This window comes from Copadichromis virginalis, linkage group LG6 (genome assembly GCF_057382275.1).
Source record: "Copadichromis virginalis isolate Kocher_CV1m ecotype Utaka linkage group LG6, C_Virginalis_male_GT1.1, whole genome shotgun sequence".
In the NCBI taxonomy this organism is placed as follows: Eukaryota; Metazoa; Chordata; class Actinopteri; order Cichliformes; family Cichlidae; genus Copadichromis; species Copadichromis virginalis.
Window position 1 is genome coordinate 12,149,901 of NC_140623.1, and position 15,387 is coordinate 12,165,287.

At 39.0% G+C, this 15,387-nt stretch overlaps 2 long non-coding RNA genes across 3 annotated transcripts; one reads left to right on the plus strand and one right to left on the minus strand.

Annotated features, from left to right (window-relative positions):
- The first annotated feature begins 718 nt into the window (after nt 1–718).
- Nucleotides 719–14,350, plus strand: LOC146707355 (uncharacterized). Its single transcript, XR_014920826.1, has 3 exons — nt 719–850; nt 2,216–2,369; nt 13,301–14,350. It is a non-coding gene; the product is annotated as an uncharacterized LOC146707355 (long non-coding RNA).
- Nucleotides 9,860–12,976, minus strand: LOC146707356 (uncharacterized). Of its 2 annotated transcripts, XR_014920825.1 has the most exons (5): nt 12,686–12,976; nt 12,202–12,265; nt 11,672–11,824; nt 11,223–11,310; nt 9,860–10,640 (listed from the first exon to the last, which is right to left on the minus strand). It is a non-coding gene; the product is annotated as an uncharacterized LOC146707356 (long non-coding RNA). The 2 variants fall into 2 exon arrangements; XR_014920824.1 differs by having other exon boundaries at nt 12,202–12,972.
- Nucleotides 14,351–15,387: the final 1,037 nt, after the last annotated feature.

The window sequence follows — 15,387 nt, forward strand, 5'->3', positions numbered from 1 at the left end:
CTGCTGTACATGGAATCAATCCGTAGCCCCGAATCTCTCACGAACATCAGCTGGCTTTTGTTTGATGGGTCCCATCACAGAGCTGCTTTGCCTCGTGTGAGCCTGTGCTTGGGTGTTTGTGTGAGCGCACATGCGAGGCTGAGAAAGAGGAACAGATTTTGACAGGAGCGCGAGAAAACAAACACAGCAAGCCAGATCCTTTGCAGCTATGTTTGATCTGCTGCTTTACAGCACAACACTAATCTGGGTTGTTCTCAGGGGAAGAAATCAATACAGCAAAATGACTAACCTAAAGGTAGGAAACCTAGTAATGGCTAGTATGGATGAGCAGGGTAATTAATTAGGGCATAAGAATAAATGTCACATAATAATGTGTTAGTTTTTCCACGTATAGATTACCAGATTAAATCTGGTAACATTACTGAGCCTGTGAAAATCATTCTATCATGTCTTTTGTTGTTTTGGTAGAGCGTCTATCTATCTATCTATCGATCTATCGATCGATCTATCGATCGATCGATAGATCGATCGATCGATAGATATATGCATGTATGTATGTATGTATGTATGTATAAGAAGTAAATTTTTGAACACCATCAGACCATGAATGGACACTGAAGACATGCAACAGCACTCCCTTCCAGAAACACTCTTAATACCACAGCACAAAGTGGTGTGTGCTGTAACAGGCTAAGTGTGGCTCTTGCTGTGTGAGCAGAGTAGGAGGACTGCAGTCGGGTACAAAGCGGGAGTGTTTCACTCAGTGTTTATGTGATTCACACAGCCGAGGCTGTGGAAGGCTTGACCCTCCAAAGACCTCCCCAGCACAGCGGAAATGACTTCTGTCTAAGTAAGACTTCAGCTTCTCTGTTTCAGTCTCTCCCAAAGTCCTAATTTGAAGCTTTAGGAAATGTAAATAAGACAGGAAAGTAGCTAAAGCAGAGGGAGTGTTACGTTGCTTGTGCTTGCATTCTGTGTATCAGCCACTGTGCTTTTGTGTTTTTATGTGTATACGTGCCAGCCAGGGTGCATGTGCTTCTATTGTGCACATAGCTGCCTGTGCAGTGTGTTTTACAAGTTCTTCGGGCAGAGATTGTTGTGGCAGAGAGGAAAACATGAAATAACACAATGGAATTCAGGCCTGGAGTTACTCTCCCCACGGGAGGCAGGCAGACTGCGTTTGGTCTGGAGCCAGGAACACTGAAGGAAAATGAGAACAGTGTCCATGCTACTTTTCTTATTCTCTCTTTCTCTTAAGTTGTGACAACGTCTTTTTGATTTTTTTGTGTGTGCTTGTTTGGGGTTTTTTTGTTCTCTTAATGCAGAACAAGCGCTTCCATATGATTCTTCTTCTTTCCTTGCCTTTCTGTATATCTGTGTTTCATATTTCCTGTGTCAGTGTGTGCTCCTCTCACTCTGGTATATTAATAGCACTTTGCAGTGATGATTAGGTTGCCACCTGCGCCCTATCACAGTCCCAACCCACACACACACACACACACTCATTGGCTGTGCGTGTGTGTGTGTGTGTGTGCGCGCATGTGGCGCGGGCGGGGGGGGTTACAGTATGGGAGGGGCAACATATATATATATCAAATATATGTATACATGTATGTATGTAGGACACTACGTATGTTGTAAGGAAATATCACTGCAAGGAAATTAACAGCAAATAAAAAATATGCATATGAGAGAAGGTAGTGAATATGCAGTAGTTTATTTGATAAAAAAAAAAAAAAGGGAAGGGGTCTATGCAAATGAAAATATATTTGTCTGATATCCAGTTCAAGAATATCTTCTCCAGCTTCTCTTAGATGTCTCAGTGAAAGTCCCACTCTGTCCCCTTGCACTTGTGTCTCAGACAATGTGTGCAGTGTTCAACATGTCAAACTTTCAGTTTGACTTTTGGAACGTGGGCAGGAAAGCAGGGAGACATACCTGGTAAGGAAGGGAGGCAGTTGGTAAGACTGGTGTGGCCAAAAAGCTCCTGGCTTTTCAATTTGTCGGTGTTTGCTCAGTGTTCTCTCCATGAGCCTCAGGATTTTATAATAGAAATCAGCATGGAAGGTTTTGCCTTTGGGTGCCAAGTCATGGTGCACAACCAAATGAATTTAGGGAGAGAAAAAAAGACAAGCATGGTTTTGGTCTCTCCCCTTGCCCTGATCATTGAGCTGTGATAACCTTTAGCACAAACATGGGGTTGCTCTCTGTCCAGGATTGAGGTCCATGATGAAACTGCCAAGTGCACAGCACAAGTGGTCAGAATGGGACGTCTAGTGAGTGATCTAAAAATAGTAGCTGCACTAGAAGCTGTCTGGATATGGCCAAGAAGATGCCTTCGAATGGAGATATAGCCAAATTCAAATCAGGTAATTGTTTTTCACTATTATTGGACTATCCCCAAAACTTGTCAGTCATATCTGTCTGTATGTCACAGACTAACAGAAAGATCACCCACACACAGAGCACTGAAAAAGCTAACCAGGTTTATTTTTTCTGGTTCTACCAGAGGTTCCTTCCTGTTAAAAGTAAGTTTTTCGTTCCCACTGTCGCCAAGTGCTTGCTCAATGGGGTTTGTCTGACTGTTGGAGTTTTCTTCTTAATACTGTATGGTCTTACAATATAAAGCACCTTGGTTGCTACATATAAATAAAATTAAACTGAATAAAATCAAATTAATATCAATGCTTAAAATATAGTTGTGAGTGTTTGCGTTTTAGTTTAGCAATTCCATCATTTATTGAATAACTTTATCTTGATATTCATATTGCAGAAAAACATCCTGACATTTTCTTTAAAAACATGATGGCACAATAAAGAATCCATGCTATGTGTTCAATCACAGATCAGTTAAATTGAAACTGTAGAAAATAGTTATTTTACCTTTTTCAGCTTCATGAGCATCAATTATTCTGATTCTGTGGGATTCTGAGAAATCTCTTTCTTTTTTTTTTTCAAATTTGCACAGAAACAGAGAAAATTGAAAAGCATTCACATTCTGAACAGAACAGTTTTAATATGAAAGAGTAATGTAGTTATGTTTAGATTGTTCAATTTCACTTACATATTATGTGCAAATCAGTGGAAGTCACCAGTACCACTAGAGAACCCACACAGACATGCAGAGAACATGTACACTGCACAAAGAACGGCTCCGAGCAGATGATGGATTCAAACTCAGGACCTTCTTGCTTGCTTTTCCCCCCACTTTATTACTTAAAATTTTATGTGTTTAATGCAATTTATTTTAGGTTTTTTGGAGGGGGGTGTTCACACCAATGAAGTAGAAGTCTGAAAAACTCACAAAAACTATGTATCAAATATGATGCACGCGTTAAGAGCAGCTCTGCAAGAGACTAAAATTTGCAATTCAATGAGGAGATTTGGCAGATCCTGTTCTTAGCATGATAGAATCTTTGAAAATGTGTAATATGTTGAGCCACAAAAAGGAAAAGATTGAAATAATTGGAAGAAAATGTGAAGCCTTGGAATCAGTAGGCCCAATTATAGAATTGACTCAGTTTAGTTTCAGTGTGGTTATAAATATAATCCAATGTGATGAATGTCTCAATATCTTAATGAAATGAGTGCTGGAGCTGGTGGAGGGGAGAACAGGGAGGACAAGAAGGAAAGAAGAGGCAGAGGAGGTGACAGTGAGATGTCAGCACAACAGGAAAGAAAAATGATCTGACAGGAACTGGGAGGGTATAGTAAAAGAGAAGAGAGAAGAGCGTAGAGAGGAAGACTAGGCGAGATTTAATGGCGGAGAGTGAGTGGGAAGAAGAGAGCAAGAAAAACAACAAGGCCGAGGGAGGGTGGACAGGGGAGGGAAGCTGGGATGACACAGTCATGGGAAACCACATTCGGTCCCTGCCCCAGACTCTGCAGTTGTTGGCCTCGTCAGTGTTGTTGTTTTGTTTTCACATGGCCTTAAACCTCTCTGTGTGGACCACAAACAGATGTTAATGACGTTTCTCACTGCAGTTTGTGCTCGAAGTCATCAGTGCTGCAAATGGGCTGTGGTGAGACGTCCTGTGAGGATGGACGCCAGCAAACAAGAAAGAGGTTAAAAAAAAGAAAAAAGAATCTCAGAAACACTCATGAAACAAAAACATGTGAAAAAAATTTGTTTGGCGATGTTGGCCAAAAACCCAATTTGCTTACTTTACAGTTATACCATTACAACGATGATGAGTGGAGGCCTGACAAATGTCAATATTAAAGGGTTTACAGCAGTTCCAGTCAACACACAGCAAACAGAAGCCGGTGGTGCAAGTCTTTGTGGCTACAGCTGGGGGTGAATTCCATTCAGGCTTTCTGTGGTAACAGGTTGCTTACAAAACATATAATTAGCAACAGTAGAACAATGCACCACATTATGATTAAAGATCAATGACAAATTACACAAAACTCCCACAGCTTGGTTTATCAGAAGTGCTCATTAGCATTGATTCTCTTTGATTTCCCGTCAGTGCAGCTGAACATTTATTTTAAAAGGTATTATCTTAATGTGAATCAATTTAAATGTTTGTTTTCAAGCGTGGCTGAAAGTAAAATACAAAAGGAGCCCACCGAGCCAGCCTAACCGCAATGCAAGCCTGGATTATCCTGTAAATCAATGGCAGTTCAGGGAGAGAGCAAAAATACGTTTTCCAAAAGTAGTCTGTTATGCTTCTTCACTTATACAGTTAGGTTCATATATATCGACACTGACACAGGTTTTGTTTTTTACCTGTTTACTGAAACATATTCCAATTATATTGGAATAGTTATATAATTTACATGGACACCATGTGTAGACTCTCAGCTTTCATTTGAGAGTATCCACATTCAAATTGGATGAAGGGTTTAGGAAATTCAACTCCTTAACATGTGCCAGCCTCTTTGTAAAGTGACCAAAAGCAATGGACAGTTGACTCAAATGCTATTTTATGGGCAATTTTGTTATGTCATTATCAGTTAAGCAGATAAAAGGCCTAGAGCTGATTTGAGGTGTGATGCTTGCATTTGGAGGATTTTGCTGTGACGATATGTGGCCAAAGGTGCTCCTATGCAGGTGAAACAAGCCATCCTTAAGCTGTGAAAACATCAGAGAAATTGCTACAATATTAGAAGTGACAAAATCTACAGTTTGGTACATCCTGAGAAAGAAGGAAAGCACTGGTAAACTCAGCAACACAAAAAGATCTGAATGTCCATGGAAGACAACAGTGGGGAATGATTGCACAATCATTTACATGGTAATGAGAAACCCCTTTGCAACAGCCAAGTTAACAACACTCTCCAGGAAGTAGACATAATGATATCCAAGTATAAAATAAAGAGAAATAAAGAGAGCCTCAAGGCTCAATTGTACTTTTCTAAACAACATCTAGAAATCCAGCAAAGCTCTGGAAAAACCAAGACAACTTCTAACAGAATGACGGTATGAAGAAAGTATGGAGAAGGGGTGGAACAGCTCATGATCCAAAGTATACCCCATCATCTGTAAAACACTGCGGAGGCAGTCTAATGGCGTGGGCCTGCATGGCTGCTAGTAGAACTGGGATACTAGTTTTTATTGATAATGTGACACAGGACAGAAGCAGCAGAATTAATTCTGAGGTGTTCAGAGACATACTGTCTGCTTAAATCCAGCTAAATACAGTCAAATTGATTGGGTGGCGTTTCATAATACAAATGGACAATGACCCAAAACATCTGTCTGTCAATCTCCCGCTCCTTTCTCCCATCACTCGTAACCAAGACCCCGAGATACTTATACTCCTCCACCTGGGGCAGGAACTCGTCTTTGACCAGGAGTGCACACTGCACCCTTTTCTGGCTGGGGACCATGGCCAGATTTGGAGGTGCTGAATCTCATTCCCACCGCTTCACACTTGGCTGCAAACCATTCCAGTGTGAGCTGGGGGTCATCACCCGATAAAGCCAACAGAACCACATCATCTGCAAAGAGCAGAGATGAGATTCTGAGACCACCGAAGTGAAAGCCTTCTGCCACTTGGCTACACCTAGAAATTTTGTCTATAAAAATTACGAACAGAATCTGTGACAAAGGGCAGCCCTGGCGGAGCCCATCACCCACTAGTCCAACTTATTGCCAGCTATGCAGACCAAGTTCATGCAATGGTTGTATAAGGATTGTATGGCTCGTAGCAATGGGCCAAATACCCCATAGTCCCTAAGCACCTTCCACAGGACACTCTGACGGACATGGTTGAATGCCTTCTCCAATACCACAAAGCACATATAGACTGGTTGGGCAAACTCCCATGCACCCTCAAGAATCCTTGAGAGGATAAAGAGCTGGTCCAGTGTCCCACAACCAGGATGAAAACTGCTCTGTTGCTCCTGCATCTGAGATTTGACTAATGGACAGACTCTCCTTTCCAGCACCCTTGCATAGACTTTCACAGGGAGGCTGAGCAGTGTGATCCCCCTATAGTTGGAACACATGCTCTAGTCCCCTTGCTTAAAAGTGGGAACTACCACCGCAGTCTGCCAATCCAGAGGTACCATCCCGGATCTCCACGCAACATTGTAGAAACGTGTCAACTAATACAGCCCTACAACATCCAGAGCCTTCAGGAACTCAGGGTGAACCTCATCTACCCCAGGGGCTCTGCCACCAAGGAGTTCTTTAGCTGCCTCAGTGACCTCATGCCCAGAGATAGAAGATTCAGTCATTAAATTTGTCCAATTAAATAACTGAAATGAGTTGTCTTATTTAGAATGCATTGTGGTAATGCAAAGAACCAAAATTTGAAAAAAAATGTTCTCTCTGTCCAGATATTTATGGACCTATTTTTATTTTCCAGATTTGTCCTTTGTAAATCATAATCCAGGAATGTCAAAGATTAGTCCCGGTCCAGCCTGCTGGAGTGCTTTCCAAAGTGTGTCAATTTCAGCAAAATCATCACCAGTACTGCTACTGTACTGTATGTGATAGTGTACAGGGCCAGTATTGACAATATTCTCAATAAGATAAGATAAGATAAGATAAGATAGAACTTTATTAATCCCTCGGGTGGGTTCCTCTGGGAAATTCGACTTCCAAAAAAAGCACAGCAACGACCGAAGTTACAGTTACAGAATTGTTATATATACACACACACACACACACACACACACACACACACACACACATATATAAATACAGAGACAAATATAAATAAAATATACAAAGGGGATAAATAGAATAAATAGGAATAAAAAATAAAAATACAAGTGAATTGCACATTTCAAGTATTGAGTCTATTGCACTGTTGACTATTTACAAAAAGTATTGCACAAGGTATTGTACAGTGAGGTGAAGAGGCACTACAGCTTAGTTGTTCCCCCCTCCTTTGTCCTCCTGTTTCCCCTCCCTCTCCCCTCCAGAGAGGAGTTAAACAGTTTGATGGCGTGTGGGACAAAGGAGTTTTTAAGTCTGTTAGTTCTTGTCTTGGGGAGAAGCAACCTGTCACTGAACAGACTCTTCTGATTGTTTATGGCCGTGTGCAGAGGATGCCCAGCATTGTTCATAATGTCCAGCAGTTTCTTTAATGTCCTTTTCTCTGCCACTGTCACCAGAGTGTCCAGCTTCATGCCGACCACCAATACTGATACTTTTGACTTAAATGCAGCTTATGTAGGGGAGAGCAGCATGTCATGGTTTGTGAGATGAATCATCATTTTGCAAATTCCCAAACCCATTTTAGTGACTAACTAAAATGGGTTAGTCACTAGTTAAACCACTAAATGATTGTGATTTTTACTTTTCACGATAACTGGTGAACAGAACAAAACATCTATTTTGACATTGAGTTTTTTTTATAGAGGACTTGTAAATGTTTCTGTCTCTAAAGCACTTTGGATCAGCTCCTGCTGTTTAAATATTATATAGGCTATAAAAATCATAGACATGAAAGTGAACACAGAAAGGCTTTTTTTTTTATTATTTATATTTGAGGTACCCAAAACATTGATTTGGTTGATCGAGACGTGACATTTTCAGATGAACAGAACAGAATCAACTTTTTGGGATTTCGTTAGCTGGATGATTGAGCATGCATCAAGACATATTTAACCTCCTAGGACCTGGTGTCCACATATGTGGACATCACATTTTCTGATGTCTAGACCAAAATATTTTGCTCTTCAAGGACCTGATATGCACTTACGAAGACATCATACTGCCACTGTTCTATCGAAATTTAAAGCGAATGTCCTCAAATGTGGATCTCATTTTTCTCAGAAACTAAAATCAGGTTAAAAAAAAATACATCCCACGATTCTTTGTTTTTACATTCATCAGGTCCCAATCAGCCCAAATAGCAAAGAGAAATTAAAAATTCATGCCATGAAAGAGTTCAGGTCTTATGAGGTTAAAGTATATTTATAATAATAATAATAATAATAATAATAATAATAATTTAACAAAATTCAGAGATCTACATACTGATCTTAGAGGACCAAAACAAAGTATCGGTCCTATCATATCATATACAAACAAAATTTGGATCAATCTGCCCATCTTTAGCCAGGAGTACTGGCATGACCAGGAAATAGCAAGTTAAAGGTATGTTTAGATCTTGATAAGTTGTTTGGTTAAAAATACACTGTTATCTGTGAATTTCATATGTAATGTATGCATAAATGCATTATATATAGTGACTGCATATGGAAAGAGTGAGACATAGTGACTAAAATGCACACGTTCATTGTGAGTGCATGGTACTTGAAAGAACTTGACATATAACATATATGTCAACTGAAGTAATTCATTTAGTATTGCTCACTCGGAAAAAACAAGTTATTCTAAGTACTCATTTTGAACAAGTTGCCCTAACTTAAATATCTTAAATAAACTGTAACTTTTCTAATGCAGTGAGTCTGCATAATCTTTTTAAGTACTGGCAACTTGTCAGATTTTACAGTGTCAAAGCACAAGTGGTATGGAAAGCATTTCCCATGACACACAGGCGTTAATCTACCTTCATTATAACCAAAACAAAACCAAACACTGTCCCTGATAGGGACAGTCTCACTTTATCATTACTGTGGCTACAAGAACTACGGTATCACCATTATTTTTACAATTATGTTTACAAGAAGTACACTGAAAAAAATATGTTGTTGGATTTACTTAATTCAATGGTGGACATTTGTTGCACACAGATGTTTTGCTTTGGCAGCAACTTAAACAATTGAGTTAAATTAACACAATTTATTCATGTTCAATAAACCTGTGCAATTTGTGTTGATAAAATGTGACTTAAACATGTTTTGATGAAGTAATTTGAGCTCTTGAAATATTTTAATCCTTCACAATTTTCTCACTTTATCCCAACACCATTCAATAACTTTTACCCAATACTACTTGGTCACTTAAATACTACATGTTATCTTAAAATTACATTTTGCTATTATATTCTAGTATCAAATACACAATTTTCAAATGGAGGCCTTATAACAGATTATATTGTTCTCTTCCAAGATGGTTGCTGGCATCCACCAGTAACCTTTCAAAACAAAATGTCTAATTTCACTGCATTGACAGTAGGTAAAGAATTAAACTGACATTACTCCTCTACTGAATCTATATAAATCAACAGTTAAATAATGTCAGTTCTTCCGTGTTCTCTGGAATCAATCACAGCAAAGAAATTAGACTCTTTCTTTTGAAAAATGTTGGGAAAGAACAATACAAAACATTCTATTTAAGGCCTCTAACGTCAAGATTCAGTTAAACAACAATTATAACTAAACAATTTGAGGTAATGTTAGTTTCCATTAACATTAAATTAGGTTACTGAATTGGCAAACACCTTCCTATTAACATTACCCATTTTACCCCAATAACTAAAGAAATTAGCACTTGCAGGTCAAAACCTTTATTCAAGAGACGCAAAAATAACATTGATACAGTGACTGTCAAAAATTACGGCACTGATCATACTGTGACATCTTGGTTCAAAACAGCACACTTAGAAATATTCAACGTTCCTTACTTCAACTGAATGAAACTGAAAATACCATTTCACACGGCCCATATGGGATATTTAGACTGCATAACTGTTCATGCTACATCTCTTCACTAGTAAAAGAAAGAAAAAATACAAAGAGAAATTTAAAAATGCTGCCAAACAGACAGAGAACTTGTACAGAGCAAAAGGAAAAACAAACAACAACAACAACAAAAAAACGGCTCGTCCTCATGGCAGTTGCAGTGTATATAAAAATGAACCCTGCGATCTGTTCCTGGAATTGAGCTTCAAAAATGCAGCAGAACAAGTGTGAGATTTAAATGTCCTCTCACCTAGAGCTGGTCACCTCACATGCATAACAGTGAGCTTCGTTGCAGGAGCAGTTTTGTCTTAGTTGTGAGCTTTTCTTGAGAGCTGAGTTGCATCCAACTCCATTACCACCCTTTGAATCACCTCAAAAGTGTAGCAGAGTTGTGATGGGTAACTCATGTTGAAGGAATAAAAAAGGTCCAAACAGCATGGCTACTGCAAAGGTCACGTTATCCAGATCTTGAAGAACTACTATACCCTCGATGATGATGCCAACGTCAGAAAAGTCATTGCCTGGTGCATCCTCTGGAGACAGATGTTCATTGTGGTTTTCTCAATCTGTGCAGTGGCCTCAGTCAAGTCCTGGTTAAACACAAAACATTTCTTTAAGATTCCTTTTTAAACTCATCTCTTTTGAATCTACCAGTTCTAATGTTAGAGTAATTTAAACCAATGCAAGCAACATAGTAAATAGCTATAGCCAAAGAGTGGCCTGCCATGCTGCCATTCATGGTCTAACAGAGTTTCTAAGAGAGGGTGAAAAACATAATTTCAAATGCTTTACATTAGTTTTTCTTAGAAAGACACCGGCCCATCAGAAATCCAGGCTATGTCACTCAGAAGATGTTAGAATTTAGACTTTCAGCCCCACAATTTGGTTAGCTGTTGGTCTTTTTTTTTTTTCAAACAAAAGCTAATGTAAATATTGGTGGGATTTTCCTTTGTTCACTAGAATGACAAATTTAAAGTTTTTTCACACTGATGTGACCCCTAATACAGGGGTGGGGCCTCAAGGGCCGGCGGCTGAGTTCACTACCAGGCCTCATGTGAACTTCAAATTATTAAAGAGGACTACTGGTCCTAACTGGTCCAATGAGGATCAAGTGGATAACTAAATGCATTTTTAAATGTTGCAAAGCCACAATCTACTCATAAAACACTCACCATGAACTCCTGCACCAAGATGTTGCAATTGTCTTTCACACAGATGCGGAGCACTTTGATGAGACTCCCTTTGAGCATTAATGTCATCCTAAAGTATTATAACAAAGAAAACAGAGATTTGTGAACTTTTCAGTAGCACAGAAGAAAATGATCCCAGACCAAAACTTAAACCAGTCAACATGCAACACCAGCATCTACAAAGCAATATCAAAAGTTCCTGTTTGACATCAACTTTATGGATATATAGTTTCCAGAACATTTATTTTTTTAAAAAGATCAATTTTTCTCAGTGGGCCAGTAAATGCATGACGAAAATTATGGCATCCTTTCGGTGGAATCAGTACTCACAGGTAATAGTTGACTGTTTCAATGGATGCAGCATAAAAATCTTTTACTGACCTAATGCAATACATATACACTTTGTAGTTAAAGAATTTTAAAGTTCTTACTGTCATCATGGCAGCTACATCCTTTAGCTTTGTGCCCTGTTCCCCCGATCACTTTGCAAACACTTTCAGCAGACTGTCAGAGAGAAACTCAGCTCCGTCAGAAACCTTGACTGTAAAGGCATGGTTGGGATGCACTGGAATGCTGCATTTCATCTGAAATGACATAAAATTATTTTGAAATAACAGCAGGCACTGTGCTTGGTTAATAATCAGTAATGTTTTGTTGAATAAAAACTGTGTTTCCAGATCTTATGGGATTAAAAAAAATCCAAAGATGTTTATTTCTGATTTGCAACCCAAGAACCCACAAGTTACAACCTCATTTTAGTTCAAGTGTGCATTAATGTGAGTCCAGTAATCACCTTTCTGACAATACATACAGGTATAAGTTAAACCTATGGCAGATTTTGGATTTCTCAGTTGTATTAATAGGGTGGTCTATTTGAGTATGCATGCACCTAATAATTATAAAAAACCTATTATAATTAAGTTACAGAAACCTTAAGCGAAAATAGAATATACTTTCTTACCATAACACCTTGAACCCACAATCCATCAGCTGACTCCTGGTGAAATGCAGAATAGATGTGGTCTCTCAATGTGCATCAACAAAAACAAAAACAAAAACAAAAGGACAGCAGGTGAGGGCAGGAGGGGTAGGGATGTAAGCTAGCATAATACCGCTGATGATATTAGCTAAAGCTGTTCAATGTCCAAAATCTCACTAACACCACGGTGCAGTAAATACACAATGTAACTGAAGAGTCAGTTGACAAATCTATTCACACAGAAAACCAAATTATGTTATGAGTGCCTCGTAATTAGGTTTAATGTGATATTACGGCTCTTGTGCCAAAGACAAATTCAAATGAAAAAGCGCCAATTCTTTGATAACAGATAAAACAGCAAATAAGCTAACGGCTCTTTTTTAGCATGTTACATGGCGGCACTTTAGACGTTTAACTACATTTGGCTGAAATATGGTAAATATTAATTCAAAAAATCAAGACATACCAAAAAACGTAGAGTTGGCTGCTCGACTTGACTGAGATGGATGCATTTTTTAAACCACGATCCAAAGCCCGCGAGATGAAATCACGCGTGGTTTCACGAGATTTAACGTTGCTATCTTATTGACTTACTTCACCTGAACATGATATGAACAATTTAATACACCCTTTCTGCATATCATGTAGTTTTTACACTATATAGTTACATTTATCTTTAAAACATGAGGCAATTGTGTTAAATACATGCAAGATGCTTACATAAATCCAAGAGATGGCCAGTCCCTTTTTTTCAGTGTATGTGTGTTAAGAACAAATTATTCCAATTTTCAGGTCTTTCAACCATCAATAAAATAGCACAAATTGTGATTATATAAGAGATATGTAATAAATCAAGAACATGCATAGATCTTATGCTGGAGCTTCTTTTTTCCTGTAGCAGGGCAGTCTGAACAGCTGTGTTTGTTATGAGAGAAAGAGGAGAGAGGATGCTGGAGAAGAATCGGGAGTAAGAGACTGTATACTATTATGTACGCTTGTTTAATTCTGTGTATATACAACATACATGGGCCTGTGACATGTTTGTGTGTGTTTTTGTCTGTGTCTGCATGTGTGTTTTTAGGGAACTGACCACAGCGGGAGGCCTCCAGCAGCAGGGGCTACCAGTGCTTCTCACAGCCTGCAGAGTGACTCCTTGACAGGGATCGTGAGAACCTGAGTGGCAGGGGTCCTTGTGGTCAAGAGGAACTTGACTAAATGTAAAGAAACGAGAAAAGGCAGTGTACACAGAGCATCTGGCAATTCTGCTCAGGGAAACAAGGACGCTCTTTGATTTTCTCCTATTATACTCCTTGCCACTGAAACATCCTCTTTTTTTAAAAGAAATAATAATTATGAAAAATTATTACTCATTGTTTTTAAACATGCAGAAGTGGTCGACATGACCTGCCAAAGCTCAAAAGATGAAAGAAAATTGATTCAAGTGACTCTGAACCCGGCATGGTTGTTGGTGCCAGGTGGGGTATTTCAGGGACTGCTGATTTACTGGGATTTTCCCCATTCATTACAACTGAGGTATGGAGAAGAGCATCTCTGAATTGCCATGGAACATTGAAGCAGATGGGCTAAGGAAGCAGAGGAGCACACGTTGTGCCATGTCGAAACTGAGGCCAAATTTGGACCATAAAAGATTGGAAAACCAATCTTGTCTGAAAGTGTCAATTCAAGCTAAAATTTTCAATGGTAGGCTCATAATTTGGCATAAACAACATGAAATCAGGGATCCATTCTTCATTGTATCAGTGTTTCAGGCTGCTGGTGGGGTAATGATATCAGGGATGATTTTTTCGGCACGCTTTGGGTACTAATTGTACATCATTTAAGCACCACGGGCTACCTAAGCTCTGTTGCTGACTGTATCCATCCCTTTATGACCACAGTGTAACGACAAACAACAAAATCTCTGAGGAATGTTGTTGAATCTGTGTCATGAAACATTAAGGTAATTCTGAAGATGAAAAAGGGACCAACCCCGTACTACCAAGGTGTACCTAATGAATTGGTTAGTGAGTGTATATTTTAATTCAAATGGTTTGCTCAAGCCCTGAATTTGATTTTTTAATTGATTGTCATTATCGTTATTATTATTGTGAAATAAACAATGTGAAAAATGCGATAGTGTAAATTGACTGTTTGTAAATTAAAATGCCATTTTAGAAGTTTCTTTTTTGTTGTTGTTTTTTAAATAACAATAAATTTATAATCAGTCAGAGGCTCATAATCACAGCTGCAAAGTCTTTGGTGGAGGTAACTACATTCTTCTGTGATTTTTCCAAACAACTTTGTTCTGTATGACTGCTTCAAGTCCCTCATCGCTCTTTGACACTGAGCTGGAAGCAGCAGGACATCTGATTTTCTTTCTGTTCCCACACCTGTCTTCTTGCTCTTTGCTGCTGTTCTTCTTTCTCTTAGTCATCAAAAGACACCACGTCCTCTCTGTTTTTTTCCCCCTATGTCCTTCATCTCAAACTCTTACTTGTGTCAGTTTGTGCCTGTGTTATTATTTATGGGCTGGTGAATGGAGAGAGATTGAATGAGACCCAGAGCTTGGCCTTTACCCTCACACTGTCTGCTACTCCTAAATCACCACAGAGTCTGGCTTACTTTCACATTAATGGTTTGTCCATGGTGTTTGTGTGAGTGAGAGAAAGAGCCAGGCACAGAAAGAACAAAAGAGCCGCCTTTTGTCCTTAAACTACTTGGTTGTTTGTCCAAAAGCCTCGTATAGCCTTTGTTTTCTGTTTTCTTGTTGTAAAAACAAGTATTTTATTTTAAAAAATTCAGTTTCTTCAGTTATGAACAACCACTTAGTGACAGTGAAAAGGAAAAACTCTCTTTTAACAGGAAGAACCCTCTGGCAGAACCAGGCTGGGGGAGGGCCAGGAGGCTGCCAGGTCACTGTGGAAGAGATCCAACGATTATTAATAACTAATGATTAAATGCATTTAATGACTGGTGTTTTAAGTTTATTTAGTTTAAAGCCTAATATCAAAAGTATAGAAACTATCCAATCAAAACTGGGAGCTGGTTCCACAGAAGAGAGGTTTGAAAGCTGAAGGTTCTGCCTCCCAAAATTGCAAACTAGCAGTCTGAGAGCCAAATGCTCTGCTGGGGTGATATTGCTCTATGAGGTCTTTAAGATAAGATGGG